Here is a 27664-nt window from a genome sequence, read left to right as displayed (position 1 = left end):
AAGCGGGCGGCGCGGCTTCGTCTGCTCGCCCTGTGCCCCCGGTGGGGACGGACCCTGCCCCGGGCAGGTCCCGCGTGGGGAAGCTGCTCCTAGGGCTCCTGAAGTGCTTTGTCTTGCCCCTGGGCCCGATACTATAACATTCGGGTATTTCACCGCATTATGGTTTGTGTTCATCCAGTTGTGTCCGCTGGAAAACGCCGTGACGCTGAGGGTCGGGGCACAGGTGAGATATTAAACGATTTGCACATGGACACGGTACACATTGTGCCAGGAGTAGACAGGCTTTGATTTTTAACAGGGCGCTTGCCACGAGTAGAATGGCTGCAAGAGCTGTACAAGGTTCCCCCCGTACGCTCTTGTAATGCCAACATTTCTGATCGCTTTCGCATGCAAACTGAAGAGTAAAAAGCCAGGGTTTGCAAACTGTTGCACAACAGCAACAATACAGAAATCACATGGTGCGTGCTTCTCCCTTTTTTTGATGTCTTAAGACACAAATTGTGTCATAACACATTAAGAAAAACAATACGTGTTTCCTTGCACAGATTATCACAGGAGCAGTCTTTGGCCTGGAGAAGCCCCACAGAGCCAAATACACACTGAGAAGCTGGAGAGGCTGCCTTTTCCTTCCAGTGTTCCCGTGCAAGTCTCCTGTTGCTGAACTAGTGTACTGATTCCACAAAAAAATGCAAAGTGTAAATACACCTAAAAATCGTGCTCATTAATGAGTCAGCAATCATGAGCCAGCCTTGAAAAACCTTGGAGAAAACAAGGCATTTTAAAGCCGAGCTGTTTGCTGAAGTCAAAGCTTGTGTACAAACACTCAGGACTGACCTATCAGTGTGGTTTACACACATGTCGCTTTGAGCAGGAAAATGGGACATCTGTGTAAAGAAAATGTTGAAAAGACTTTCTCAGAATTAGGCTGCAGCAAATGCATGCTGGAGTCATTATAATTTTTAGTCATTACCTACTTATCATTTTTAGTAGTTGCTTTGCAAAGGTCTGTTGTCATGTTTCTAGTGGTCTTTATGGCTAAAATTTCTAAAAACTCCCATTTTGCTTTCCATTGTTACGGTTTACAACAGCTACTAGCTGACTGACCAACAACCACTGTAGAAATATTTTTAAAGGAACAAAGTGTGACATAAGCTGCAACAGTCAACAGAGCACATTTGCACAAGATATACTAATTAACTGTATAAAGATCTGAAAATTAAGCCACATGTCCTTATGCTTTTTATTGAACAAAACATATGCATTTCTGCATGTCAACAGTTTCAAGACCAGCCTTTTCAAAGGAAAATGACTTATTTCCTTACTTGTAAAGGAAAATTAAAATGCATACACCGAGTAAGAATATGATTTTTTTTTCTTTCCAGCATGAAACTTTTCACTGCCTAACAAATTCACATGCAAATACTTCATGACAGTAAAATGATTTTTCATAGTTTGACTAACTTATAGATAGGAATAGGTAGGGTTTGGGGCTGGGTGGGATTTGAGTTGTGGGGTTTGAAACTTTTTTATTCACAGCTTTTTGCTGATATTTTCCGTGCAGTGGGAATTCTTCAGTCCTGTTTATGCTGGCTTTGTTTCTGCAACTGTATCTGGTACCAATTGAGCACTGAAAGGCTACTATCAAGTTCCCAGTGAACTATGGACAAGGACTGCTTTTTTAAAAGGGCAAGAAATTTAGCTGGCATGACAGAAGGTAAGGTCAAAATTACAGAAAGTCTTGCAGCATGAATCACATGTCTGCTGCTCTGTAACACACACTGGGACACACCAAGAGAAACCAATGCTTTTGCAGATGATAAGAGGTCCTGTCGCTTTGGGAAGTTACTGTGCCATCAGTTAGCATGAGATCCCATAGCGTACATGCTGTCCTGTGCTGCCTGTCCTTATGAGTACTCTCAGTGCATGTACACACACACACACACAAATGCCAGATACCATTTTCTCTTTGGAGGTAAGTTCACACACTGAGCTTATTTAACTACCTTATAGAGGGAAATATCAACAGAGTATTTCTTGTAATTATTGAAGGTAACGGGAATACTTTCACCTTCAGTGCATGAAATTTCAGCTTGCTCTGAGTCATTATTATTGTGTGGACATATCAGTCCCCCAGGTATTTCATAGGTCCTCCAGCTACTTTCCCCTGGCGGGGGGGAGGGGTGTTGTTCCCATTTCCTCAATAGCCAAACTCTATCTGTATGATTTCTGCTCCTTCCCAATCTGTCCTTACTTTCATTATTGTACACTGGTGAAAATTCTGCCTCTGTACTGTCAGTACTACCCAGGTCATCTTGCCTGAACTATTTATTCAACCCAGCAGCACACTTACTCATCGTGGCTACTCATTAGACAACTCTTGAGGTACCAAATCTATCTGACCTGTGCTGAGTAGCAAAGATCTAGGAAGCCTAGGAGCCCAGGTACAGAAGCATAAGTATTTGCAAGAGAAATCAGAGTGGCAACAGTTGTGATCACACAGAACCTGGCCATCACAAGAATGCCATTTAGAAACTTGTGATAGGAAGCTGGCCTCGGGCCGTCTCCAACTCCTGTGCAAACAACTCCTGTCTGAGAGTTGTCCTCAATGCGAGGACTGACTGCTGCACTAGCCACACTGCAGAGACTGTTGACAACCTAAATGAAAGTAAAAATGCCTTATTATAGTTAATATGTAGTCTTATTGCCAACACTGATTGCTACTAGGCAGTAGAAGGTGCTGTCCCAATGCTGTACCTCTGCTCTTTTCTGTACACCATGGTCTGTTCACATACCAAAGGGCATCATTGTGGTGTTCTGGTGAAGCGACCAGAGGGCCAGTGGCAGCATTCAGAGGTAATGAATGGACAGATATCCCTATAAATCATTTCCATCAAACTCTGCTACTTTCTGACACCCTGCTGCAGTCGCACCAGCCACAGCAGTCTTTGCTCTACTGAAAACACCTCTGTGGGACTACCAACCATGTGGGGGTCTTGTGTGTAAAGCAGTCCTGTCAGGTTGGCAGAGAGAAGGGCTGAAGGTGGGACCTCCTTCAGTTTGTCTCCTTAAAGCCTCCAGGGAAGCCATGCCATTCTGGTCTATAAATAGCCGTGCTAATCGCAGTAGTCACACTCCTTTCCACAATAACCTAAAGATCAAAACTTTAAAGGAAGACAACACTTGTCCATGAATAAAAATCTCTCCTTTCTGGAAGGTAACTTTCTAAATTACTTTGTAAATAACAGCTTTTGAGGCACTCTATATATGCAAAACTCCAACTATTTTGCCAAAGACCTGGCACTCCTCTGAGAGGCAAGAATAGCACTTTTAAATAACTGGTCATGCTTCCATTGCGACAGCCTCAGAATTGCCACCCACCATGTAGCTATCTGTCTCCATGAGTTATCAGATGACAGAGGCTATGTATTTCTTAATGGACATGAGAACTTGCATAGTGGGGTGTTACCTCTGCAGTTGGAGGGGTGGACTCAGCACTGATCTCTGGGGAAGCATCTCATCAACATGAAACTCAGCTGCCCCTGCACATCCCAGGCATGCAGCACAACCCTCTCTCTCTGGAGACTCTCAGGTCATTTGAACTCAGAATTTCTGAAACTTGTCCTGCGCTTTTAAGTTCTTTCTCATCTTCATTCTCTCAGTACAGATGTGAAGAGCTGTGGGCCAACCTGTATCTGCCAGAAGAAAAGATCCAGAAATCTAAAATGGAAAACTCCTAGGTAATGGTGTGGGAATAGAATCACTTCACAAGTACTGCAAGGGTTAATGCAGGCCTAAGAGATTGAATGGGATTTTCACAGCCCTGGCACACCCCCTCCTCTTGTGGGAAGGTAGAACAAATGAACCAGACATTAAAGAAGCAAATAACTAAACTAATGTTAGAAACCTAACTTCATTGGGTAAAATGCTTACCTTTAGCACTCCTACAGGTTCAAACAGCACCAAGAAAGGAGATGCTGTTCAGATTACCCTATCCGGGCAGAAGGGGTGAGATATCACAATTTGAAACGAGAGTTTTCTTAACTGTATTCTGGGGTTGTCCTCTTTGTCATCTCTCAGGACCCATGGGCTGTTGGCTCAAACCCCACCTTTGGAATTCCCCATTCACCACCATCAACCAGGAAATTGGGTCCTGATTTGGACCTGGAAAAGGATCAACTCCAGCCTGAATGGGAAGGACACTTCCAAGTACTACTAACCACTGAAACAGCCGTAGGAACCGCGGAAGAAGATTAAAAGATTACACTCACTATACTTGAGTGAAGGCATCCGTTGACCCTAGTACCTGGGAAGCTGTTCCTACAGAAGAATTGTTGGAAGTTGAAATCAAAGAGAAAAATCTCACAGTGGACTCTGAGTGGGATAAAAGCTTACAATTGTAAACTAAACTTATTTTCACAGGTAACTAATGAGTGTGACTTGTGATTGAGAGAAAGGACAGACCTATAGCAAACTGAAGTGCTCCCAAGGGGAGGGGGGGGGCCTATTATAGTAGTAGTGTACATCTTATTCTTTGTATTGATAATTATTTGGAAACATAAGGTTTAAAAACAATGACAGGGAAAAATCAATTATTAATTTTGTTTTTAGTGATTGTAGGCCTCAGAAAAGGCCTTGGCCAATTGGCAACTTGGAAAAGACATGCCCAGATAATAGTAAGATGAAATACCCCATAAAAAAAAAAATAATAATTAAAAAAATGGGTGTATGTGACAGAGGGTTGTGTAGTACAATCTGTCATGTTTGATGTTTGTGAGGTGTTAAGCTTGTGGAGATTTAAATGCCCAACGACAATTGAGCAGAGAGAACTAATAACTGGGAGAGACCCAACATCCGGATTGAGAATAGCTGTATGGAAATGATCCTCTATTGCCATCAGAGAAAGAGAGAAACTCAAGGAGAAAACAGGAGAGAAAAGAGTAGGCCCTCTTTGAAATGCAACAGTTCAAACATTTGAGATTGAAACAGGGTATGGGGATGTGAATGCCTGGATAGAATGGGTCAAATATACTGTCCAGAGTCCAACCATAGCAATTGCTATGCTTGTGCCTCGGGATGACCGACTGCCCAGATAGTGCCCTTCCCATTGGGGCGGACCAAGGGTTCCCAGGGGATGCGATGTATGATTGCATTGTACCAAGAAAAGACTGCCTGGGGAAATGAGGCCTGTAAGTCTCTCTTTGCTGTTCCCTTCCTTGTGTGATAGCAATATCAGGGTTCCCCCTGCATTCTCTACAGCTATAGGTAACCATACAGCTTGCCTCTCACAGCAGACTGTGAGTGCTACTTGGTGTCTGGGAGAATTTGCCTTGTGCACAAGAACCTTGAATGCTACCAAGGACTTGATGGGAAACTGCTCAAGACTTGAGATCCCCAGGGCAGATCTCTGGTGGTACTGTGGAGGGAAGATCTGATGGTCCACCCTACCATCTAACTGGGGAGGCACTTGTGCATTTGTTCAATTAGCTATACCCTTCACCCTGGCATTTGAAGGAGAAAGATCACAAATTCCCAGAAGAAGTAAAAGAAGCTTAGGAGTATCACTTGATGATAGAGTATACATAGCTTCTATTAGGGTGCCTAGAGGAGTTCCTGATGAACAGAAAGCCAGGAATCAAATTGCTGCAGCGTTTGAGTCACTTTTCTGCTGGGTAACAGTCAATAAGAATGTGGCTTGGATTAATTATATTTATTATAATCAGCAGAGGTTCAAAAATTATACAAGGGATGCGATAAGAGGAATCGCTGAACAACTAGATGCCACCAGCAAAATGGCTTGGGAAGACAGAATAGCATTAGATGCGATGCTTGCGGAGAAAGGAGGTGTGTGTGTGATACTGAGCAACCATTGTCGCACTTCTATCCCCAACAATACTGCCCCAGATGGCGCAGTCACCAGAGCACTGCAAGGGCTTACCACCCTTGCCAGTGAGTTGGCAGAAAACTTAGGGACAGACACTTCCATCACAGGATGGTTGGAATCTTGGTTTGGTAGATGGAAAGGGATGGTAATGTCCATATTTACATCTTTAATTGTAGTAGCAGGAGTTTTGACAGCTATTGGTTGTTGCATTATCCCCTGTGTAAGAGGACTTGTCCAGCAGTTAATTGAAACTGAACTATTGAAACAAAAGACCATAGATCCACCACCTTACTCAGGTAAGATGATGGTATTAGAGGAAATGGAAAGCAAAGAAAGTGAAGAAGAGGAAGATATCTACCAAATCACATCTTAGAGAAAAGTTTTGCAAAAATCAACAATATCATAAAGAAGAAAAGGGGGGAATTGTGGGAATATAAATGTTGTTTCTGCAGAGTTACATTTGTTTAGAGGGAAGGAATGTGGTATTGAGATATGCTTGCAGTGATAAAGCTTAGCAGGCGACCTTGTAAAATGCAGACAACCAGACTCCTTAGAACAATTAGGTGAAAATCATGGTGTCACGTCAAGTCAGGTAAGTGAAGAAACATTACCACTTCAAGCAGTAAAAAAGTCAAAAGAAATTTGAAATTTAACCGGCCTGCAATTGAAGGCCATTCATCGTCTGTGAAGCATCAAATCAATTGTGAACCTGGATTACCCACTCAGTGGGGAAACGGGAGGGCCCTGTCATCAAAAAGTATATAAACTGTGTTTTGGGACTAGTAGGTGCGCTCTCCTGCTTGTGGGGCGCCCGCCATTGCAATTGCAAATAAATTACTACCTCACTGAGCACAAGTTACTGGCTACAGAGTGTTTCTTACAGTGGTAGCTGACTTGCACAGCTGCAGCAGGTTGACAATATGTCAAAAACATCTGTGTAATGCAAATATAATAAGCTATGTTGTGCTTAACTGTGGCAAGAGTGTGCACTCAAGCAGCTCCATGGAGCAGCTCTCAAGGTGTGCCACGATCCTTACTGAAGTGAAAAGGAGTGGTTTGTTGGGACGTCATTTATCCAAACTGCAAAGAAAGGACATTTGATTTAGACAAACATTTATTTATTTATTTATTTATTTATTTTGGGGGGGGGGTTAATGTGAAGACTAGATTTGGATCTTTATTCCTAGAATACATAAAGCTGAATTGGCTTACTTAAAAAGCTGTGACCGTGAACGTGTTTATTTATACCAGGATAAATCCCTCTGGCAAATGCAAATTACTGTGTTTCACTGCAAGCTTTCACTGTCCAACTTCTGTTAGATGATACCAAGGGTGGGGGAGGGGGGAACAAACCCTAATCATTTTCCAGCCACATATATACTTCTGTTCAACAAAATGTTGATCCAGTTTAAACAAGCACAAGAACATTTCAAAGAACACTGCAGTGATTTTAAATGCCAGCGGCCAGCGGCTGGTTTATGTCTAAGAAATGCCAGAGATGCATTCGTGTGAAAGAAAACATTAAAAAAAAAAAAAGTTCAAGTTTCTTTTCAGCAACATAATCAAGTTTTGCTCGCATTTTTACAGGAAAGACTCTTCCTGCAGAAAAAAAGTACAGTAAATTTACAACACCGAAGCGATTGTTTCAGAAAGTTAGGAGGATGTCAAAAGACTATTGTGGAACAGGTACTTCTATGCCATCTTAAGAATTCCTTCAGACTTTAGTATGTATTTTTAATGCCAGTTTCAAAAAAGGTTTAGAAACTGCAGGTTGGTGGTGTTTTATTAGTTTTTTTTTTTTTTTTTTTTTTTTTTTTTTTGTTTTTTTTTTTTTTTTACCTCATTTGATTTGGACATGACTGCTAAAAAGACTACCAAAAAAGCCTGGATAGTTTATTTTCTCCCTTGCAGCTCCATGAAAATTAACCAACCTTTCTCCCTACCAAGGGCATTCCTCAACAAAGATCTGAGGCCGCTTTGGAGCCTGTAATGACCCTGTGGCATTAAATGCGCTGGTAAGCACTCACTTAATCTTTGTTTTGGGTTACTTACTCCCAGGTAAGAAATCAGAATCAAACTGTGCTTCAGCCGGAGCACCCATAATGAAGTTAGTTGCGTCATTATTAAGTTAGAAAAGGAAGCACCGTCTGCTTCGAGGCAACACAGACAGGGTTCTGCCAGCTTTTTGACGACCTCGGAGATGGCTGGGGAGCAGCGACACAATCCTTCTGAAACACCTTTTTGTTTTCAGCGGTCTTGTGATCCTGCATGAGCCATCATTTCCTCACCCCAGCGGCAGATAAGAAACTGCATTCCAGCTTCCCCCTGGCCCACAAGGCAAAGGCGGCTTCATTTACATCTCAATATCTCACCTGGTCACAGGAATTGGGGGCTGATGCAAGGGATTGCTTGCCTTGCAAGAAGGACGGGGGACGAGGGGGAAGGGGAAAGGGGGGTGTCTATTTTGGCCACTACGTCAGGGTTGGGGTTTCTCAAAAGTAGTATTATTTTCCTGCGAGGTTTTCTGCTGAAGTTAAATCTGTATACATGACAAAAAAAAAAAAATCGTTTTTTTTTTTTTTTTTTAATTTTATTTTTTATTTTTTATTTTACCTTAGCTTGTATTTTTTTAGAGACCCTAAATATTGAATCATACATGAAGTCAGCTGTGAGTCTTTGACCATGGTGTAACTCATGCACTTTAAAGTGCAAACGTCAGTTAGACTGATTCCTCAGTCTACACTCAACCTCTTCTTTCGATTTCTGGCAGATAGTCATTTCTGAGCTTTGGGAGGTTTACGATTCTAAAAGCTAACTGGGGGAAATAGTAGGAGGATGTGAGGAAGTATCATATTAAATTGCCGATGTTGAACTTCACAGATAGAGAATAATTTCCATGTTGTATTGGCGTTTTTCTAAAATTTAAAGGACATTGGTGTTCTTTCTGACTCATGCTAAGAAGAATATTTCTTTTCAAATTTCACACGAAAGCAAGACTTTATGATTTTTTATTATTATTTATTATTATTATTATTATTGTAACAGTCTGGAAGTTGCAAAGTCTGTGTTGTAAATTTCCTTTGACCAAGACCAATTTTTTACTCCCATCTCTACTCTAGAGATCACAGAGGGGCATTTTAACAGAATTCCAGGAGGGTTTTGGGGAGTATTTCATACACTGCTCTCTATCTGAGATCATATTTGAATTTAAGCAAAAAAAGAGCCAATGTTTCTGTTTTGAAATGGAAGCAGTAATAAAGTTCAGAGTGGTATAAATCCTTAAGTGCTTGAGTGCAATGTTTGTGCTTCTGCAAGCCGTTGCAAACTGTTGCAGAGCATGAAAGAAAATCTGTTTGTCTGTCTCCTGTTGTTCTTGGAGCAGTGGTGTCTAAAGGGCAAGCTGACATGCTGGAAAGCATTTCCCATGATAAGGATAGAGACTGTGAGTGATGTGAGGAATTATTTTTAAACTTAAAAGTTACAGGCTGGATTTCATTAACAGATCATGTGAGGGAAGGTTAAACAAAACCTGCTTACAGAAGAGGAGAGAGGCAACTGAAACAATCAAACGCTGGCTTAAAGTTTGTTTTCCTCACAATCAGGTAAGAGGAAAAAGAAATGCATGCATGTGCTTTTTGGGTAAGAACAGAGGTGACTCACAAATGCTGTTATTTCCCCGTTACAAATGGGAGGACTGAGGCAAAACCAAGCGGTGCCTCTCTTGCGGCTAGAGTAATCAAATGAATTACCCATGGATAGTTCACTGTAGGCTTTTCAGTATAGAGTTTTTCCATGTTGATCAATAATATTTTCCCTCTTCTGGTAATAAAAATAGATGCGCAGACAACAGATGCACATTTTGGGGTTGCAAACATGCAGTATAAATCAGTGCAACATGCATTGCGTTGCCTGTCACTGAGGTCCAACTGAAGCAAGCTGATAATTGCTGTCAAATTTACATAATCATTTCAAATATTTTAATCACTATTTTTGTAATCACTCTTTAATCACTGTGCCAGATGCACTATACGAGGTCTTTTATAGGACCTTTCTGATCACCGAGTACCTGCTGGACTGGAATCTTCTCACTATCAGTTAAGCAGAATCTCTTCTGACCTCTCCCTCTTTGATCATCCTCAACCAGTGGAGCATCCTAAATGTACATACACCCTAAAGCTTCAGGACAGCACCGCCAAAGGAGAAGGACTTCTGCACTGGTTCCTCATGGGGCTCTGGAAGTGAGTGTACTCAGGAGGACATTCACCTGGATGCAAGATGAAGCTGAAAGGGTTTTTACAATAGTTTAGTTAGTGGCCAGCATGAAACAAGATTTTTTACAAAACTGTTCCACATTGCAGTAATGTCTTGATGACTCCATGAGAAGGCCATAGCACGGCCTCCGCAGAGCTGAGAGCTGAATGCTGCTCCTCTGACTCGTCTCATGAGCAGCTATTAGTTTGTGCAATTTCCTCTTGCTCCATATGGGAACATCCACAGGGATTTTACTGGACATTACCCTCAGGCTTGCAGAAGAGCACAGTGAATGGCCGACATAATATTCACATGATCACATCTCATCCCTGTCACCATTGTCTTCCTCTTCTCTCAAAGGAGGTGATCCCCTGGTTTGTGGCCACACACTGCTAGAAAAGTGGGCTGCCATGGGTTATTGCTGTGACACCTTTGGTCACATACATGTGTGCTGTACTGTTACCCAGCTGCCTAAAAGCTGGTCTTGCTCAAATCTGCATTTCACCATTTGCATGCCAGTGTCTTTTACTAGTGGATCTCTCCCTCCCCAGGCAGTCAGTATAACTGGAAGTCAGGGACTTGGGTATCAGCCAAGTAGGCTGTTCTACACACTGGCTTGCAGCAAACTCATTACCCACAATACCCATGATTTGATGCAAAAACCTGACCTTTGCCCATCACTGGTAAGAGGGTTTGTCTCGATGTCACGTGCCTGGGGTGGGTCCTGCCCCCCTGCCCCTGACAGCAGTCCTGAACGCCCCCATTAGCATGCCGTGCAGACAGCTGAGCACACACTGCAATACAAACACAGCGCTGGCCCTTTCCTCTCCCCCAGTTAATTTTGTTTAGGATTTTGTGTTTGACTAAACAAATGACTGTTCAAAACACAGGCTGCGTATAAGGGACACTGGTCTGGGCTCCTCCGTTTGGCCAGCCTTGCTGCGGGGCACCGGAGCCACCGTGTGATGTGTGTCCCCTCCATGCCGTGGGAATTAGTTCTCCTGGCTGCTCCAGCCGCCACCTCTCGGCTCACAGGCTTCCGCTGCTGCAGATTTCCGTGCAAGTGTACACAGGCCTTTAGCCCTGGCACTCACATCGTGCTCCCGGTGCTCTCACAGCCTGGCTGAAAAATGTTCACCCCAAACTCCTGGATGGAGACAGACAGGAAGGAAGGAAGGAATGAACAAAAGGACCATTAAAAATATTCAGCATGCTGTACAAAATACTCAGTCCAGAATTTACCTATAAAATCTTATTTTGTGACTATTTTTACTATATGTACTTTTTTTTTTTTTTTTTTTTTTTTTTTTTCCCTAGCAAGAAGAGTGTTTCTGTAATTTTTTGTTTGGTTGTTTCTTTGTTTTTGGCACAAAAGTGTATCCTTATATATAGCAAAGCACATCTTTTGCATAGTGTTCAGTGCACTCAATTTGTACATCCTAAACCGTTCACAGAATATACATGAAAATTATGAAAAAGAAAGGTAGACTATTAATGTCAGGGCACATTTTAGCAACGTTCTGCAGTGAGTTTACTAATGATCATTTAAATTAAAATGGTCCTCCACAACAACATTGAAATAGTCACTGAAACTAAACCTACTGGGTCCTCTGATCAGGTACCAGGGTTAGACTTGTTTGATCTGACTAGAAAGATTTCTCATTCCACACTTTTTGTTTTGTTTTGTTTTGTTTTTGTTCCTCTCCTTTACTGCTCACTGACAGGCAACCCAAGCAGGGGTGGCAAAATCGGGCTGAGACTGGCCCACACTTCCTTCTGTGTCGGGCTACATTCAAAAACTGCCTGTCACACTCATCATGCCAACTTATAAAAAGCTACCAGACAAAGCCTGGCCAGCACAGTCTTTCATTAAAGAGCAGTTGAGGTAGTCCAGGCCCAGGCGAATGGCTAGTTGTCCGTGCCTGCTTGCCCGTTTGCGGGATGCTGGCTTGGCTGAGAGGGCAGGCCCGTGAGCCCAGGCGGCAGCCGGCCCTTATGTCCTCATCCCCACACGGAGCCGGTGTCCTCGGCTGTGCCCCTTCTGCCACCGTCCGTCTGTCCGTGGCCTCGCCTCGAGTGGCAGAGGAGGTGTGCTGACCGCTCCTCGGGCTGCGGAGGGGAAGTGAAGACAAGCAAAGGCAGCGTTGCCAGGATCGGCTGATCGCTGGCAGAAGCGGTGTATGAGGGATTTCTTAATGTGGCCCTGGCTTTTTGTCTTCCACCCATCAGGCCGGTTCAGATTCCTTTATGTTGCTCCTTTATGCCTCAACTTCTACAGAGCAAAAATGAGCAGGAATAAGCTTTTTCTCCCTCCTGCCTCCAACCCTTATCGGCATGACCACTCACTCTGAAGCTGGGTTTCACTGAGCACCAGCCTTGCCTTATCACCATCCTCTGAGAGAAGCAGAGGGTAACAGCCACCCTAGATACTGTGTTAACGCACACATTGTATGTTTGCAGCTCAACCCTGATTGAAGACAATCAGAACAAAATAAGAAGGAGATGATAAGAAGGACCTCGCTGTGATGATATCATGCCTAAATATTTTGCATTGATTGAATGCTTTCCTCTCCTGTGAGTGTTAACTAATGATTCTTTGTTAATTAAGGAAGGAGAAGGGGATCAATCCTGAAAATAATTTGGGACTGGTGTCTCTATAAGATCTTCACACAGCTGTTAAGATGCCTTCCTACAGATTTTCCTACCTAAAGCCTCACTGCAGAGTCAGAGACAAATTGCTTGGGCTGATGAATTGGCATACATGTCACTGCAGGGCTGCCTAAACTTTAGGGATGAAGATTGAAGATGAAAGCCAATTCTCAAGCTTTTTTTTTTTTTTTTTTTTTTTTTTTTTTTTAAAAAAAAGGTAAAATGTTAATACTTTCTTTGAAGAAGGGCTGGAACCATTTGTTTCATGCAAAACCCTGGAAAGATAACAAGAATTATTCAGCTCAGTCCAGAAGTCATCAGCCCAGATGTAATACTGCATCCTGAATTCAGTACGTGTGGGAAAGGAATTCGCAGGTGGCTTTGCGCTGTTTCCCACGTCCCTGAATTAGAGATAATGAGGAAACAAGCTAGAGACAAGTGCATGGAGAAGCTAGACCAATGATAAGTTGTTGTTGGCGTGTGCTGTAGTTAGTTGCCTATATACTCTGTGAGAACATGCAATAAAGGAGGACGATTGTACTCGCATCGAGGTTGCATCCTTACTCCGGGACCGTCTCCCTTTCCGACAAGTACAGACTTGGAGGAGGAAATAGCAGAAAGGAAATATCCACGTCTGCTGAGGTCTTTGCTGAGCTACTGCTGTTCTCCTCAAGCAGATAAGTTGTGGAAGATGTTGGCTGCATGTTCTCCCATACTATAGCAAAGGAACGTTCATAGCAACCTACCTGCAGGATGCAGTGCTCTTATTTTCTGGTAAGACTCCACAGACAGAGAGACTTGGGTGGCTCTTTATAAATACTTAATAGGTAAGATGTATAATAAAAGCACAGTTTTGTCCTCAAGTCCCTGGACAACCTTCTCCTCACCTTCAGTTGTGTACTTGCAGTCACATACCTGCACAACTAGCTTGCTTTCCTGCTGCTTTCCCCGTTTCAGATGTTCCTTCCTCCCACCTGGTCTGGGAACAACCAGGGTTACCTCACCTTACTCAAACAGTTTTGAAGTTACTAGCCTAATTATTTCTCTCACTGTCATGGTTTAACCCAGCTGGCAGCTAAACACCACACAGCCGTTTGCTCACCCTCCCTCCTCCCTCTCTGGGATGGGGGAGAGAAATGGGAAAGTGAAGCCTGTGAGGTGAGATAAAGACAGTTTATTAAGATAGGAAATAATAATAATAATAATAATAATAATAACAATAATAATGTGTATGAAACAAGTGATGCACAATGCAATTGCTCACCACCCGCTGACTGATGCCCAGCCCATCCCCAAGCAGCCGGTCCCCCACCCCGGCTAGCCACCCCTAGATATTGTTCAGCATGCCGTCAGATGGTATGGAATACCCCTTTGGCCAGTTTGGGTCAGCTGTCCTGGGTCTGTCCCCTCCCAGCTCTTGCTGCACCCCCAGCCTGCCCGCTGGCAGGACAGAGCGAGAAGCTGAAAAGTCCTTGGCTTGGTGTAAGCAGTGCTCTGCAGCAATTAAAACATCAGCATGTTATCAGCACTCTTCTCATCCTAATCCAAAACATAGCACCCTACCAGCTACTAGGAGGAAAAATAACTGTCCTAACTGAAACCAGGACACTCACTAAGTTGAGAAAGGGCATACCACAAAGCAGGGGCTTCTTATAAATTGAGTGTGTGATCAGAAATTCAGCATAACCAGCTTTTTCCATTTTCCTGTTTTGGAAGGAAAAGAAAATACTGTTTCATGTGAATCATAGCGAAGTGTATAGCACCTTAATCCTGCGTCTTTATGTAGGCTGAGCTCAAAGAACGTCAGAAAGAGTTTCATAGGTAGTCAATGCAAAATAAACCAAATAAACCATGAGATTCACACTTGCCCTACTTGTGCTTGATCATCAGTAAATTCTATGTTTTTAACCCTGTTTTCCTCAGAATGTGAGAGACCTAGGGGATCTTGTCAGCTGTGTGTCGGTTTCACTTCTCCTGCATCTGGTGAGCACACTGGCTGTCGTGAATCAGGTGTGAAAGGGAGCAGAAATCTCCAACTTGTCCCAAGGGTGAGAAGAAAACCAAAAGAGAGCCTCTGCCAAGGGAATGCCAGGCAGCGTGCAGCCGCCACAAAACAGTGCTCGGCAGCTGCCAGTGCTCACTGTCCCAGCACGTACAGCTCCTGTAACACAGCTCCTCCTTGCACAGTGCAACTGGAAAGAGCTACAGAGAGGAAAGGATTGCAGTGTCATTGGAAGGAACTGGAGACAAAAGAGAAAACCAAAGATAACAAGAACTGATCAGTTCTGCCTTGCCACCTCTCATTATACGGAATCACTTTTTTTCTTCCATCCATGTTGTCCAGCAGTCTCCACAGCTGTTTTTCTCATTTCCTTGCACAAGATCTTATAGCTACCTCTTTACCACTACTGCAGACAGACAGACTCCTGAAAAAATGCGTCATAACTACGAAGAGCAAGAGGGAGCATATGACTCCCTGAACTCCTTCTGTAAAGAAACTGGAGTCCATTGGAGCAAAAGAGCAATGCAGTATCGATGGCTCGGAAGATCAAGCCTTTGCAGTGCAAGCAGGTAGTCTGCAGACAAAGGAGGAGGCAAAAGCAGTCTGAGTTTTGCTTTTGTGTTTGGCTGATTTTGATTATGTCAAGTCTTCTGGGGTATGTGAAATCACTGTGAAGATTGAGCTCTCTGTGACTGCCAAGTATGGTGTGTCAATGTACTTATCAGTAGCAGAAACCAATAATGATATCTTTTTTTATTATTTTTTTAATCAAACATCTTAGAAAAGCAGTTAGACTGAAGTAGTCAGCACTAAAGATCATCATATTGGATGAGGAATCCATTATTTAATAAAAGTTTTAAAAATAGGGCACTTTCCTTTTTCTATAGATGCCACTTCTAAAACACTTGGCAGGAACCTCCAGCCATCCCAGCTCTGAAGGCAGTGAAAACCATGCCCTGTAAGGTTACCCACAGAGGTGATTTCCTATAATTCTGCAAAGTCACTCACATGAATAAACTATATACAAGCCTTTAAATGTTTGCAGGGTCAAACCCTAAACACTTAAGCTATCTCCTTCAGTGGGATGGAGGAATTAGTCCTTTCTGGTCAGGAAACTGCTGATAACACTAAGTCTTTTATCCACTCATAATGCAGTGTCTCAATGTTTTTCAGCACTGCTGCACTACATTTTGTGAAGACTATAAAATAAAAAATGATTGCAGCCAGGTTATGGACACACATATGCACTCCTAGTGAACAAAATGTGTTTTCTTCACAGTATATAAAGTAAGACAGTATTTATCAGAGGTCTGAATGGAGAGTAACCTGACATTTCTGTTGTGGAAACACCTAACAGGAGAAATTAACAACTTTCTAAGAGCTGTGTAAGTACATTGTCTGCTATGGAGGCCCAGTGGGATTGCTGAGAATAAATTTTTACCCTAATACAAAGCTGTCATTAAGCTCATGCAGCAGTTTTTGCAGGTGCTATACTCTTTACAGGGTATGAGGATCATTATGTTTTGTATGAGCCTGCACCGGTGTTGCAGCAATATTTCATAGTTATATACAACCTCTGTCCAAAGAGCACGAACTGAAGGCTTGAATAAGGTGAATTGGTGGTAGTGGTGCTGCTTGTTTCATGCTGAGGGAATGCTTTTCATACTTTTCCAGGCCGTCTTTTTTTTTTTTTTCTAGTTCTTTTTTCTTTTTTTTTTCTTTTTTTTTCTTTTTTTTTTTCCCCTCAGGTTATTAACACTCACACATGGAGAAGAGAAGGCTCTGAGTTGGGCATTTTCTTCAGGCAGAGGTGATGAAGTAATGCCAGCCACAGATGAGTTAAGTGGTTGCTCACTTGTACATGGAAACTGGAAGGCTGAGGGCAGAGGATCAATGCTTCCATTTTACATAGTCCTTGTTATGGTCTTCTTTTTTTTTTCACTTGTCTTTAAGCCTTGCCTCACACATTTTCTTCTCTTATAGCCTCTGTAAAGTTTTCTGTGGTCATTTGAAGAACTTTATTTCTTCTGAGCTTCCACAGGGTGGATTCCCCCCCCCCCCCCTTTTTGACTAATTAAGTCATTCCCAGTGCTGTAAATGTTCCTGAGAACTCTTGCTATCCTCTTCCTCAGGTTGTTTCTCCTGTTAGAAAAGCTCAGCTCTCTATCTGTATGGAGAAGGCAACAGGAAGGACAGCATAAGCCAGAAGATGGTGGGCAGGACAGCTTCCTCTACAGGGGCTCCTGCAGTATGAAGCCTGAGCAGGAAGAGGTGAATTCACATCTTCTAACATGGATGGAGGCAGCAGCCAGTGCTGGATACAGGACGACATGATGCTTTCTCTTTGAAAGACAAAACAGCTTTGAGGCTCTGCTCGCAGAAATGGCAGGTGCTTAGAGACGTTCTTGTCCAGCCAAGCATTTATAGAGATGTGTGAGCATGTTGAGTAGGGGCCCTGCTAGCGTGGTGCCTTCAGATGGTCGTGTCCACACATGACATATTTAGCTTACAGCTATAGCAGCGAAATAAGTTCTGCCAGTAGCTTGGGTCGACGTAGTCCTTTTCCCATTAAATAGGTCACAACATAGTTTTTTGGTTTGTGCTCCTGTTTACCACATTCTTAACCTGGCTGACAGCCTGAAGGCATGATGTTGCAAAGGGGCAGTGGGGTGGCCACAGGCCCTCTGATGACAGCTATTTCCCTCTTGCTCTGGCACAGAGGTACTGCTACAATGCCCTCCGTACTTCCACGGTGGACAGAAGAGGGGAGGAGAGAGGCCAGGGCACGCTGTGCTCTGCAGTGTGGTGACTGCAGGGCCGTGCCCCCAGGAAGAGGCTGCAGCCCCTGCAGTGTGGTGTGCTCCACACCTCTGGAGGCCTCCCCTTGTTTTGCCAGGATGCATACCAGCCGCACAGGAAATCGGATGCAATAGATACGTGGTTGCGTTGCGAAAAAACAAGACCACATGAAATCACCACGTTTGTTTATCGTGTAAGATGGTCAGATGAGAGGCCCCCAACCCTTTTCAGAGGTGAATTGAACAGACTGTGCGTTCAAGGGTGACAGGGGCCAAATGAGACCATCCCTCTTACCTCCCAAAGGCAAGTGTGCTGATCGGAGCTGAGGAAGGGCTGTAAAGCAGCCAAACGACAGAGGAGTGTTGCAACAGTCATTTTGAAATAAACCTGTTTGTGACGAGCGGTGTCTCTGGTGATATTTATGCAATGATTCATACCAAAGTGCAGCACCTGCAGTTTTAGTCCGGATGACTTTTAGATCATAAGCAGCAGCAAATTCTCTTCTAACATTCGGGAACAAGAAGATGAGCATCGGGGTGGCCCCAGGTCTGCTGTTAACTTACTGCAGGGCATGTGTGAGTGGCGGCAGGGCCATCCCTCCATGGCAAGGTGCAGCTGGCTCATGACTGGTGGTGAAGAGGGGTCCGAGTGGCTCTGTCTCTCTCAGTATCTTCTCTCTTTCATGTGGTAAATGCAATTGTAAGGAACTCCTACCTGGCATGCATTATACCACGTGAGGGCTCTTGGATGTTGCCCTCAGAGAGTCCCTTGCACCACCTCCTGCTTCCCCTGGGTGACAAGGCATTTCTTATCTCAGTCTGTGCTGGGACAGCGTCTGCTGCTGTCTGAGGGCCCCGGGCACTCGTCGGCAGCCTCCTGACAGCAGTCTGTGCTGGCAGACGTGCACATTATTCCCGCAGTGCTGTTGATAAGCAAACTGCCGCAGCCAGGAGGTCAGCGGTGGTCGCTGCGGTGCCTGGGGACATCTTGGGTGTCTGCTCCCAGAAACCCACCAGGCTCCAGTGGGCGGCCAGGACAGCAGCAGGCGGTAACACGGGGGAAACTCACCGCTCCTCTGGGGCAGGATGACTGCAGGAACTTGACAGAAATGCAGCGCGGAGGCTTCAGGCTATGGGATCTGCAGAGTCCAGGAGGCCTTCACTCCCACTCCCGTGTTAAGTAACTGGGTGGTGACAATGCCTGCTTACCCAGTGAAAATGAGGTCAGGAAAGGAAGCGTCTGCAGGCTGTTTCCTCCAGGAAGATCTTTGCTTCCAACAAAATCTGTAATACAGAGACTTCTGTATTTAGTCTTTAAGGGTGTTTAGTGCTTATTTATTTATTTATTTATTTCCCTGCAAATGCTTAAAATACTTTAAAGTTCAGTCACAATATTTACACAGCCTGTTTGGGTGACTGCTCTGCTCAGTACTACACGTTATTATTATTTTTTTCCCCTGTACTTAGCTACTGGAGCTAGTTTTGAATAGTCTAAACAAAACACCCTTAAACTCTCAGGGAAAAAAAAATACAAAAGAGAAAATCAATCAATCAAATAAACGAAAAAACACACCAGTTTGTTCAGACAGGAATGCCACTCCAAATGCCTGGGAGACCTGCTTGCTGTGGCGAGATGCCTTGCTGAGATTTTGCACTTCTCACCTGACTAAGTTTTGTCGTGAAGGAATTTTTGTTTCTTTTCATTTCCATGTCAGATAAGGAAGAGAATCTTCTATCATCTAAGCCAATGCAGAATGTATCTCAGACCCTCTCCAGTTCTTTTTATTTTCTATTTTTTTTTTTTTTTTAAACAACTGGAAATGTAAAGGCTGTACATCTGCACCTTGGAAATGTCTGTGAAAGTCAGCATTACCTGCACCTGAAGCAATGCAAGTTCCCATGTCTGTCTCAATCTTAACAGCTTTACCCAACAGCCCAGCCCAATGCTTCCTGCTTATTTATTTTGATGCTACATTTTGCCTTATAATTGCAGAAGAAAATAATTTGCGAGTACTGACTCCCAAAGCTATACTAATTTTTGTGTATTTGTTTATTTCTTTTCCCCCCATACAGTAGAGTAAATAAAAGACAGAACCTAAAGGTGAATAAAAATCATAACCATCTTTGTGTACTCCCCCTTATTAAGTTTATTGACTACCTAAGGACACAGTGACTCTGGAAGTTGTACATTGCCTCCCATCCAGGTGGAGCACGACCAACCCAAACTGCAAAGCCAGTGCCCATGCAGAGAGCATCGTGGGGTGGGGGAGTCTGCTGCATTAGCACCGTGTCTGCAGCAGATGCTGTTACACAAGAAACATCTTGTTCCCTGCTAGCGGGGCCAGGGGCAAAAGGAGAGGTACTGCATCTTCTTTAGGGAGTCAACACAGTCCACTCAGAGAATAGCTCACCCTCACCTGCAGTTATGCTTTAGCTCTGATACTGTCTGGAGTCTGGCACCCAGGTGCAATGCCTGGGGAACCTACTGTCCAAAACCCACCCTGACCCGTGGTCACAGAAGACCTGGTGCTGGGCACCAAGTTGTCTTCTGCTCCAGCTCTTGGGGTGCTGTTTTCTTGAGAAGGCAAATCCTGGAGCTCAGCCCCTGGACATAGCCCATGCTGTGTATCTGCCTCCTCCTGGCAGCCCCAGACACTAAGAGGGTAAACAAAGGAGGCATTAAATGAACACTTATCTTCTGAAGCAGGGTCCTAGAGCATCCTTAAAATACCAGACCAAGAGCTTTGCAATTCACTTGCAAAACCAGTAAGTTTTTATTTTAAATTAATGCTTTGCTAGGCTGAGTGATCTAGACTTAGGTCATGAGCACAGTGGTGGTATTCTGGTATGCAAGAAATGGAAGATTGATACTTGCTTTGTAGCAGTTCTTTGATCTTTAATTCAATTTGCTCATTATGTTGGCTTAAGAAGAATCATTTGTACATCTACTGCATATCTGTAAAATCATTTTTCCTCCTTCTTTTCTAATTAAAGCAACAAATCCAAATACCATAAATATAGCTGCTGGGGATGATGAAAGAGATGAAGGGGGTCAGTCAGATAGTCAGACAGGTTTTAGTCAGAAATGTCTAATGGCAAAGTAGCACCACATTTCTTCTCCATGTTCTGCATCTCCCTCCTCACTTCCAGGTAACCTCCCTTCCCCTTGCATTTGCTTCGTTGCAGCATTTAAAGCCCAGGTGCTGTTGAGCTGGGACGGGGTGCCCAGGGAAGTGTTGGAGTCACCGTCCCTGGGGGTGTTTAAGGAAAGGTTGGACATGGTGCTTGGGGACATGGTTTAGTGGGTGACAGTGGTGGTAGGGGGATGGTTGGACCAGATGCTCTTGGAGGTCTTTTCCAGCCTTAATGATTCCATGATTCTATGACGGTTTGGCCCACATCTCCATGGCTTTGATGGCCCTGTAGGAATGCAGCATGCCCTGTGCTGCTCCAAGACGCTGAGCAGAAGCAATGGCCCTCCTAAGGCATACAGCTCCTGCTGCCCCGAGACTTCATCCAGCTGTAGGAACGTGGCTGGGTGGTGCTGCCATCACCTTGACCACCAGGGAGGCTGGGCCGGGGATGTGCTCTGCTGTTAGAGATCCCGTGTGTTCAGAGAGCTGCGTTAGGTGTCCTTCTCTGCCAGGGGATGCTGACATCTGGCCAGGGTTTTATCAGAGCCTGTGGAAACGCTGTTAGGTTAAAACAACATTGACGTCCAGCCCTTACGGGGCTGTTCTAGTTTTGGCAGTGATGTGGGTAAAATTTGCTTTCCAGGCAGAACAGAAACTGCTTGTGGGTGTGGTTTCCCTGCGAGCTCGGCTTGATTCGAACCAGCATTGCTGCTGAAAACAGGCGGCCTGGCCCTTCCCCTCACCTGCGGCTCCTTCCTGCTCCCTCAGGCCAAAGCCTGCAGAGCCTGCTGCCGGCCCGCAGCCCGGCCTGGCCGGGCACCAGCCCCTGGGCGCTAGTGCAGGCCCCACAGACGGCAGCGTGACAGGGAGGACAGGGCTTCACTCTCAGCGACACGGCTTTGGGTTAGCTCAAGGTACCTGGGGGAATGTGCCCTCAAATCTGACAGCATCCAGACCCGAGCGCTGACCTGAGGTATGGGGGAGTTCAGAGCAGCTGGCACCAAATTCGCCCACCCTGCATGTACAAATCTCTGTTTCTCTCTCTGCGTTGCTTCAGAAATATTCTGGATCAGAATAAAGATAGAAACAAGAAGAAAACAAAACGCAGAAACACAGGCGTTGCTGCAATAGGGCAGCTGACCCCCGTCGCCTGTCCTGAGTGTGGTTCCAACAACTCACGCACCTGTGTGCACACACTACCCTGCGAACAACAGGCGCCAGCCTCGGGCAGATTTGCTGGTCGGTTGCCAGCAGTCCCCTGACCAAAAAGCAAGAACCGAGGCTTCACACTGTGGCTGCTGGCCAGCAGAGCACCTGCTCCATTCTCTCTGCCCCACACACGCAGCCGGGCCAGCTGCCGAATGCTTGGCGTTGTGCACTGTTTTCCCCCTGCCCTCCGCAGTGCTGCTTTTCCTGGAGCGCCTGGGCGCAGCGCAGCGGGACGCTGGCCGGGCTGGCGCAATAGGGCTCCCTCTTGCCGCCCTGATGGCCAGGACTGGGTGTACGGGGCTCTCCAGGAACCTGCACGAGAGCACGGGCTGTGCTTAGAGAGTGCCCCGTCTTACTTGTCTTGTGCAAACACCTCGTGCTTGCCAGTGCTGCCTTTCCAAGCCCCCGCTGTGTCTCAGCCTTTCAGTGGGTAATGCAGAGGGTTTGCCCCTGCTGCCATCCATGCCTCTGCTCTCTTCTAATCTGGCTATTTCAACACTTAATTATTATTGTATTCCTACTCCCCACAGTTTTTTATTTACTCAGTTTCTCAGACTTGGTCATTGCAGAGAGGCTTCAGGCAGCAGAGATTAGGAGGAGCATTAACTGGCTTCCCGGATTTGAAACAGTCCCTGAAGGTGGTGCCCCAATGGACTAACAGTTGGAAGGAAGGACTACAGCTATTTGTGATACAGCCGAAGCCAGACAGCTTGTGAAATCTGTTCCTCTTGCAAGAACACCAACCTTTTTGTGACCCCAGGCTCTAATTTCAGTCCTCAGTGTCTGAACACTGCACTTTTGAGCAGCTGCTACTAGTACTTAATATCTCCAATCATTTGGCAAGGCAGAGAAGCCACTGTTTCCCTTATTTTACATGTTCCCATTCTAATTCCATCATCAGCCCCCTTTGATATCAACAGAAATAACCTGAGGTGGCAGAGAGTGCTCATTACGGGCCCTCTCCCTCACAGGAGGCTTACACCACAGCTCTTGCCTCTCCACTGGGATGCTCAGGACAGCCCCGTGGCCAGGCCAGCTACTGTGCCTCTGCCCAGCAGGGATAAGATGGTGCTGCTTCCACCATGGTGCTGGGGAGCAGGAGGAGAGGACATGGCAAGAATCTGAGCCTGGCTCTATCATGGCACCGTGGCTGTAACATGATTTGGACAACATCCCTCATCAACAGTTTGATTCAAGCACCAACAAGAGGAAGGACATCCTCACAATTAAGCATGTGTCAGATGAAAACTAAGTGGCAAAGGCAGTTTAATAACCGAGGACCACACCCTGCCTGATGGAAACAGAGAGTCAAGAAATCAGGGTTGTTGTCAGTGCTAATGAAGGCTTTGTCTGAAATACAGAAACATGGGCCTACACGGCATGTCTCCTGCTGGGACTTGTCAAGCACCGATGGTGACCTGGGGCCACAAATGATAACCATGCCTGTGGGAAGACACAAGTGCCTTCTGGCTATTTTGTCAACCTAGCAGTGGTCCAACACAGAGGTGCTTTTGCTGGGCAAATGCAGGAAACATATTGCTACCAAGCAGAAGAGAGGGAAGTCAGGCTTGTGGCTAGAGAGACAGTGCTCTTGGATAATGTTTCCAATGAGCAGTTCCAGCCCAGTTTTTTAATAGTCTCATTTCATTGTACAGCACTGACCACTTCTATTATAAACTTTCTAGACTTTGTTACATTTCCTAGGATCAAAAAGACAAAGGACTTTACGTGGCAGATTTTTTGAAACTGGAATTTGCAGAAAAAGAAGAAAACAGCTTGTTGAAACTGAAAGGCCTTACTTGCACCCGATCTTACAGCTTCTCAAAATTGTCATTAGTACTATTTGCACACTTTACTTTTTGAGGCCCAGCTCAGCTGGATAAACAAGTGGAGCTGCGGACAGATAACAGGAGTAAAAAATAGCCAGAGAAATGTAAGCCCTTGGATAAGACTGAGGCTGGATCTGCAGATCGGCTCTCCTGAGCTAGAAATTGAAATCTTGTCTTCAGCTTAAGCAAAGTGCAGGTCTGGGCCTGGATGGTAGCAGCAGGGCTTAAATGGCTTGAGCAGCTTTTGCAGGTGTGCTGAGGTGTAGGAGGAACCCCAAGCTTTACTCATGCTGAGTACACGTGGATCCACGGGTCTTCCAATACCGGTCAGGGCAGGTGGCTCTCATCCATGTCTACACTAATGCACAGGCATGCAGGAGTTGTGAATGTTCACAGATACATAGCAAGGACTAGTGGCTTCAGGTTGATGGTGGGTTAAGGGAGGTTCTTATATCGGGTTTTGACACTGATTCTGCTAGTGACAGAAGCAGTTTGCATAGTACTTCTCTGACCACTCAGAGTAATGGCTGGAGGTAGTCTCTATTAGCGGCTTCCACAAGCAGAAGATTGCTGGCAAAGTTTATGGTTCTCCACTGGGGAAAACTTTTCTTTCAGAGGTTTCATTGAAACCACATCCTAGAAACAATGACTGGAGATGGAGATGATAAATACTTGCCGAAAACTTTCTCGTTGCCACCCCGCCGCAGATCACGTCTTGCACCACGCAGGAAGTACCCTTTGCAGAGCAGAGCTTCAAGCAGTAAGGTGGGCCTGGGAGGGGAGAGGTGGAACCACCGCTCTAGCACGAGGACCAGACTCTAAGAAACCGAACATCCTTAGCAGAGCTCAAAGCGTAAAACAAGCCAGAATTTCTCATCATCACTTAAGCCTTTCTTTAGTGTCTTATATTTTCAGCAGAGCTGTCTTAGCCACAGTCGTAATAAACAAGATAATCTGGACTACATATCTCTGAATCACAGCCAGGGAAGTGATTCCTCTCCTAATACTCCTTGACTTTTCACCACACTTGGAAAAATGCTCCCCTTGTTCTGCTATGTACAAATGAGCATCGGTCCCTGAGGAGCGAGTGGCTAACAGGGAGGTAACGAGGTGGCTTTGCATTCATTGTTACACCTACTCTGTACACCCAAACCCAAGCCATCAGGTGAGGTTCAATTTCCTTAGAAGGCAGCAACCACCACTTTGCAAAACACCCCTTATCCAGGCTGTAAGGCTGGGATAAGAAGATTGTACTCCAGATCTGGAAATCCTCTTATTGACAGCAACACTTCTAAGCTCTGGGCCTGAATTCAGTTCCTGAAGCATACATTAAAACTGTGTTAATCCATGAGTTTAAACATTACACAGCTCCTTTCTGAACCTCTGTTAGCAGACTGCTGCTGCAGGTCACTGCCTCAAGCTTCCTCTGCAATCCTTATTGCTACTTGACTGCCATATCTAACAGCTGCAAGCAGTATTTCCTTCTGACTATGAGCAACTGAGGAAATTTAGCCCATCCTATCTGGTACTAATTTGGTTACAGTGACTCATCCTCTTCCACGATCTCCAGGCTAATTGCTACAATGTTCTCCAGCTACCAACGTGATCCCCAGGGTTCTCTAGAAAACTTTGATCCAAAGTGCTCTAATTGTAGAGGGTGGTGCTTTGGCTCCTTATTTATAAACAAATCAAATAATCTAATCCTAGCTGTCAAATGGGTGGAATTGCCTCAAAAGTAATCTCTTTCCTACCCCAGGAATGATGAAATCATCCACACAATGGGTTTAGGAAGGAAGGAGCTAATTCTATCCTGGAGCTCACCTGCGTTTGGCACTGGCTTTCATGTTCACTGACTACATCGCCTTCAGCACAACATTCAAGACCTGTGCCCTCGGTTTTCCACAGTAATGAAAGCTTTGGCCTCAGCGGTAGCTCACTGCACCCAGCCACCCAGCACTTTGCAGAGTAAGTTCTTTTTTTTTTTTTTTTTTTTTTCCCCCTCTTTTTTCCTTTGCAACCCATAAAAAGTCTGATTTTTTTTTTTTTTTTTTTTTTTTTTAAATAAAAGATGCTAGTGCTGCCAAGTTGTAGGGCTTTGAAGGCAAATTTAGGGATAGCAGAATTTGTCGATATTCCAAAGTTCCCAGCAGGTGACCTCTCTCCCTGCACTCACTTTGCTTATCTGACCCACTTTGCTACGTACATTTTGGGTTGTGAACTGTCCTGCAGGGGGGATGTCCCTCTGAGACTTATTCATCCCTAGGAAGGAACAGACTGTAATGACGAAAGTATCCTTCTTTGTGGCCAGGCTAAAACAGCAGGTTTTGCAATGGAATGGGCAGCTGAAGAAGTGAAGCACACGGTGACTCAGAGAGTCACACACGCAGTCCTTTGACAGCATCAGCACGGGCTGGTCCCGCTGACAGGAGAGCCTGCCCTGCCTTCCTGGGCTCTGCCGAGAACAGTTCTGAAAAGTGCAGCTTTGTGCGCCACGTGCCGGTGCCTCACGCCAGCCCGTACTCATGCAGACTCTGCAGAAACGCAGCAGAAGCATCTCTGCGGTGCTCCCAGCACGGACGGCCTGAAGCTGCTGGGGCCAGTGATGTGCCCGAGTCTGCAGAGCAGACACCTCGCTGGTCTGCGCTCTGTGGATCTGGTGACCCACGGCACCAGCCAGCATGTATTCACCAGCACTGTCAGGTAGCTGCTAGAAGCGCCTCAGCTTAATGTTAGAGGAGGTGCTAGCCATGTTTTAGCTGGAGAAGGGAGCATGGGCCCAGGCTGTCAACCTCTCGTTGCCTGCAAACCCTTGTGAGTAAGGTGCAATGTGCCTAGATATTTTTTCATGGTCAGGGCCCCTTATCCTCCTCCACAGGGTGGATCTCAGTCTTCCTTTCTGCTTGGAGGTGTGAGTGCCTGTTAGCTGCATGGGTGTCCTGGGCTCGTGAAAGCAGGTCCCGCAGCTCAGGGGGACAGTCCCGATGCGTCCTGTCTCGGTGGAGGGCGGTGATTTTTCAGGCACATCCCGCCAACGCAGCAGCACTGTTGAGTTTTCAAGAATGATCTTTAAATATGCATGGTTTGGATCTGGACCTCACCCAGGGCAGTCTGCTGGTGCAGAAGTGCTAAGCCATTTTGGTTAATGCAAAATTGAACCAGGTCCAACTGAGGCACTCTTCCAGCTTTGAGTCAGCGTTTCCTGTTCTTCCACTGTTCCAGTAAAGCCTGTTATGGTAAACTCTGCCACCATAGAGTTTTCTGTCTGTAGCTCACCTGACTTCTGCAGACCTGAATTCATATGTGCAAAGTCGTAGTGTCTTTGCTATAACCCTTTTGGAAACCAGAAGTCCAGAAGTACCTCAGCAATGCTACAATCCTTTTTTCTTCTTTTTTTTTTTTTTTTTTTTTTTCCAAGACAGGAAAACTGAGAAGAGACATAAGTGAATCTGTGGTCCTGTTTAATTTTTTTTAAACAAGCATAGTTCAAAGTCAAATAGAAATAGATTTTAATGCTGTACCTAATGCATTCAAGCAACCTTCAAAGAGGACAATGCACTGCTCTGACTGCTCGGACCTGAAGAGAGGTTTCAGCACACAGCATGCTTTATTTAATTCTTTTGAAGTTTCAGCTTGGGCATTACTTTTCCATTTCATTTGCAAAGCTGAAACAAAGAATGGCTTGGATTGGAAAGGACCTTAAAGATCATCTGATTCTCTCTGCCATGGGCAGGGTCACCTCCCACCAGACCAGGCTGCCCAAAGCCCCATCCAGCCTGGCCTTGAACACCTCCAGGGATGGGGCATCCACAGCTCCTCTGGGCAGTGGCTCTTCTGTGCCAGGTCCTCACCACCCTCTGAGTAAAGAATTTCCTACTGACATCTCATCTAAATCTCTTCTCTTCTAGTTTAAA

General features: G+C 45.1%; 1 long non-coding RNA gene and 1 pseudogene across 1 annotated transcript; both read left to right on the top strand.

Moving 5' to 3' along the window:
* Positions 1-4757: 4757 nt before the first annotated feature.
* On the top strand, positions 4758-6757 carry LOC118156128 (annotated as a pseudogene).
* Positions 6758-17932: 11175 nt separating this feature from the next.
* LOC118156462 lies at positions 17933-20941 on the top strand. The gene is made up of 3 exons (XR_004746278.1): positions 17933-17943; positions 18625-18630; positions 20793-20941. It is a non-coding gene; the product is annotated as an uncharacterized LOC118156462 (long non-coding RNA).
* Positions 20942-27664: the final 6723 nt, after the last annotated feature.

The sequence above is a fragment of the Oxyura jamaicensis genome, chromosome Z (assembly GCF_011077185.1).
Source record: "Oxyura jamaicensis isolate SHBP4307 breed ruddy duck chromosome Z, BPBGC_Ojam_1.0, whole genome shotgun sequence".
Taxonomy (NCBI): Eukaryota; Metazoa; Chordata; class Aves; order Anseriformes; family Anatidae; genus Oxyura; species Oxyura jamaicensis.
Note: the sequence above shows the minus strand (reverse complement) of the source record. Positions and strands in the feature narration are given on the sequence as shown.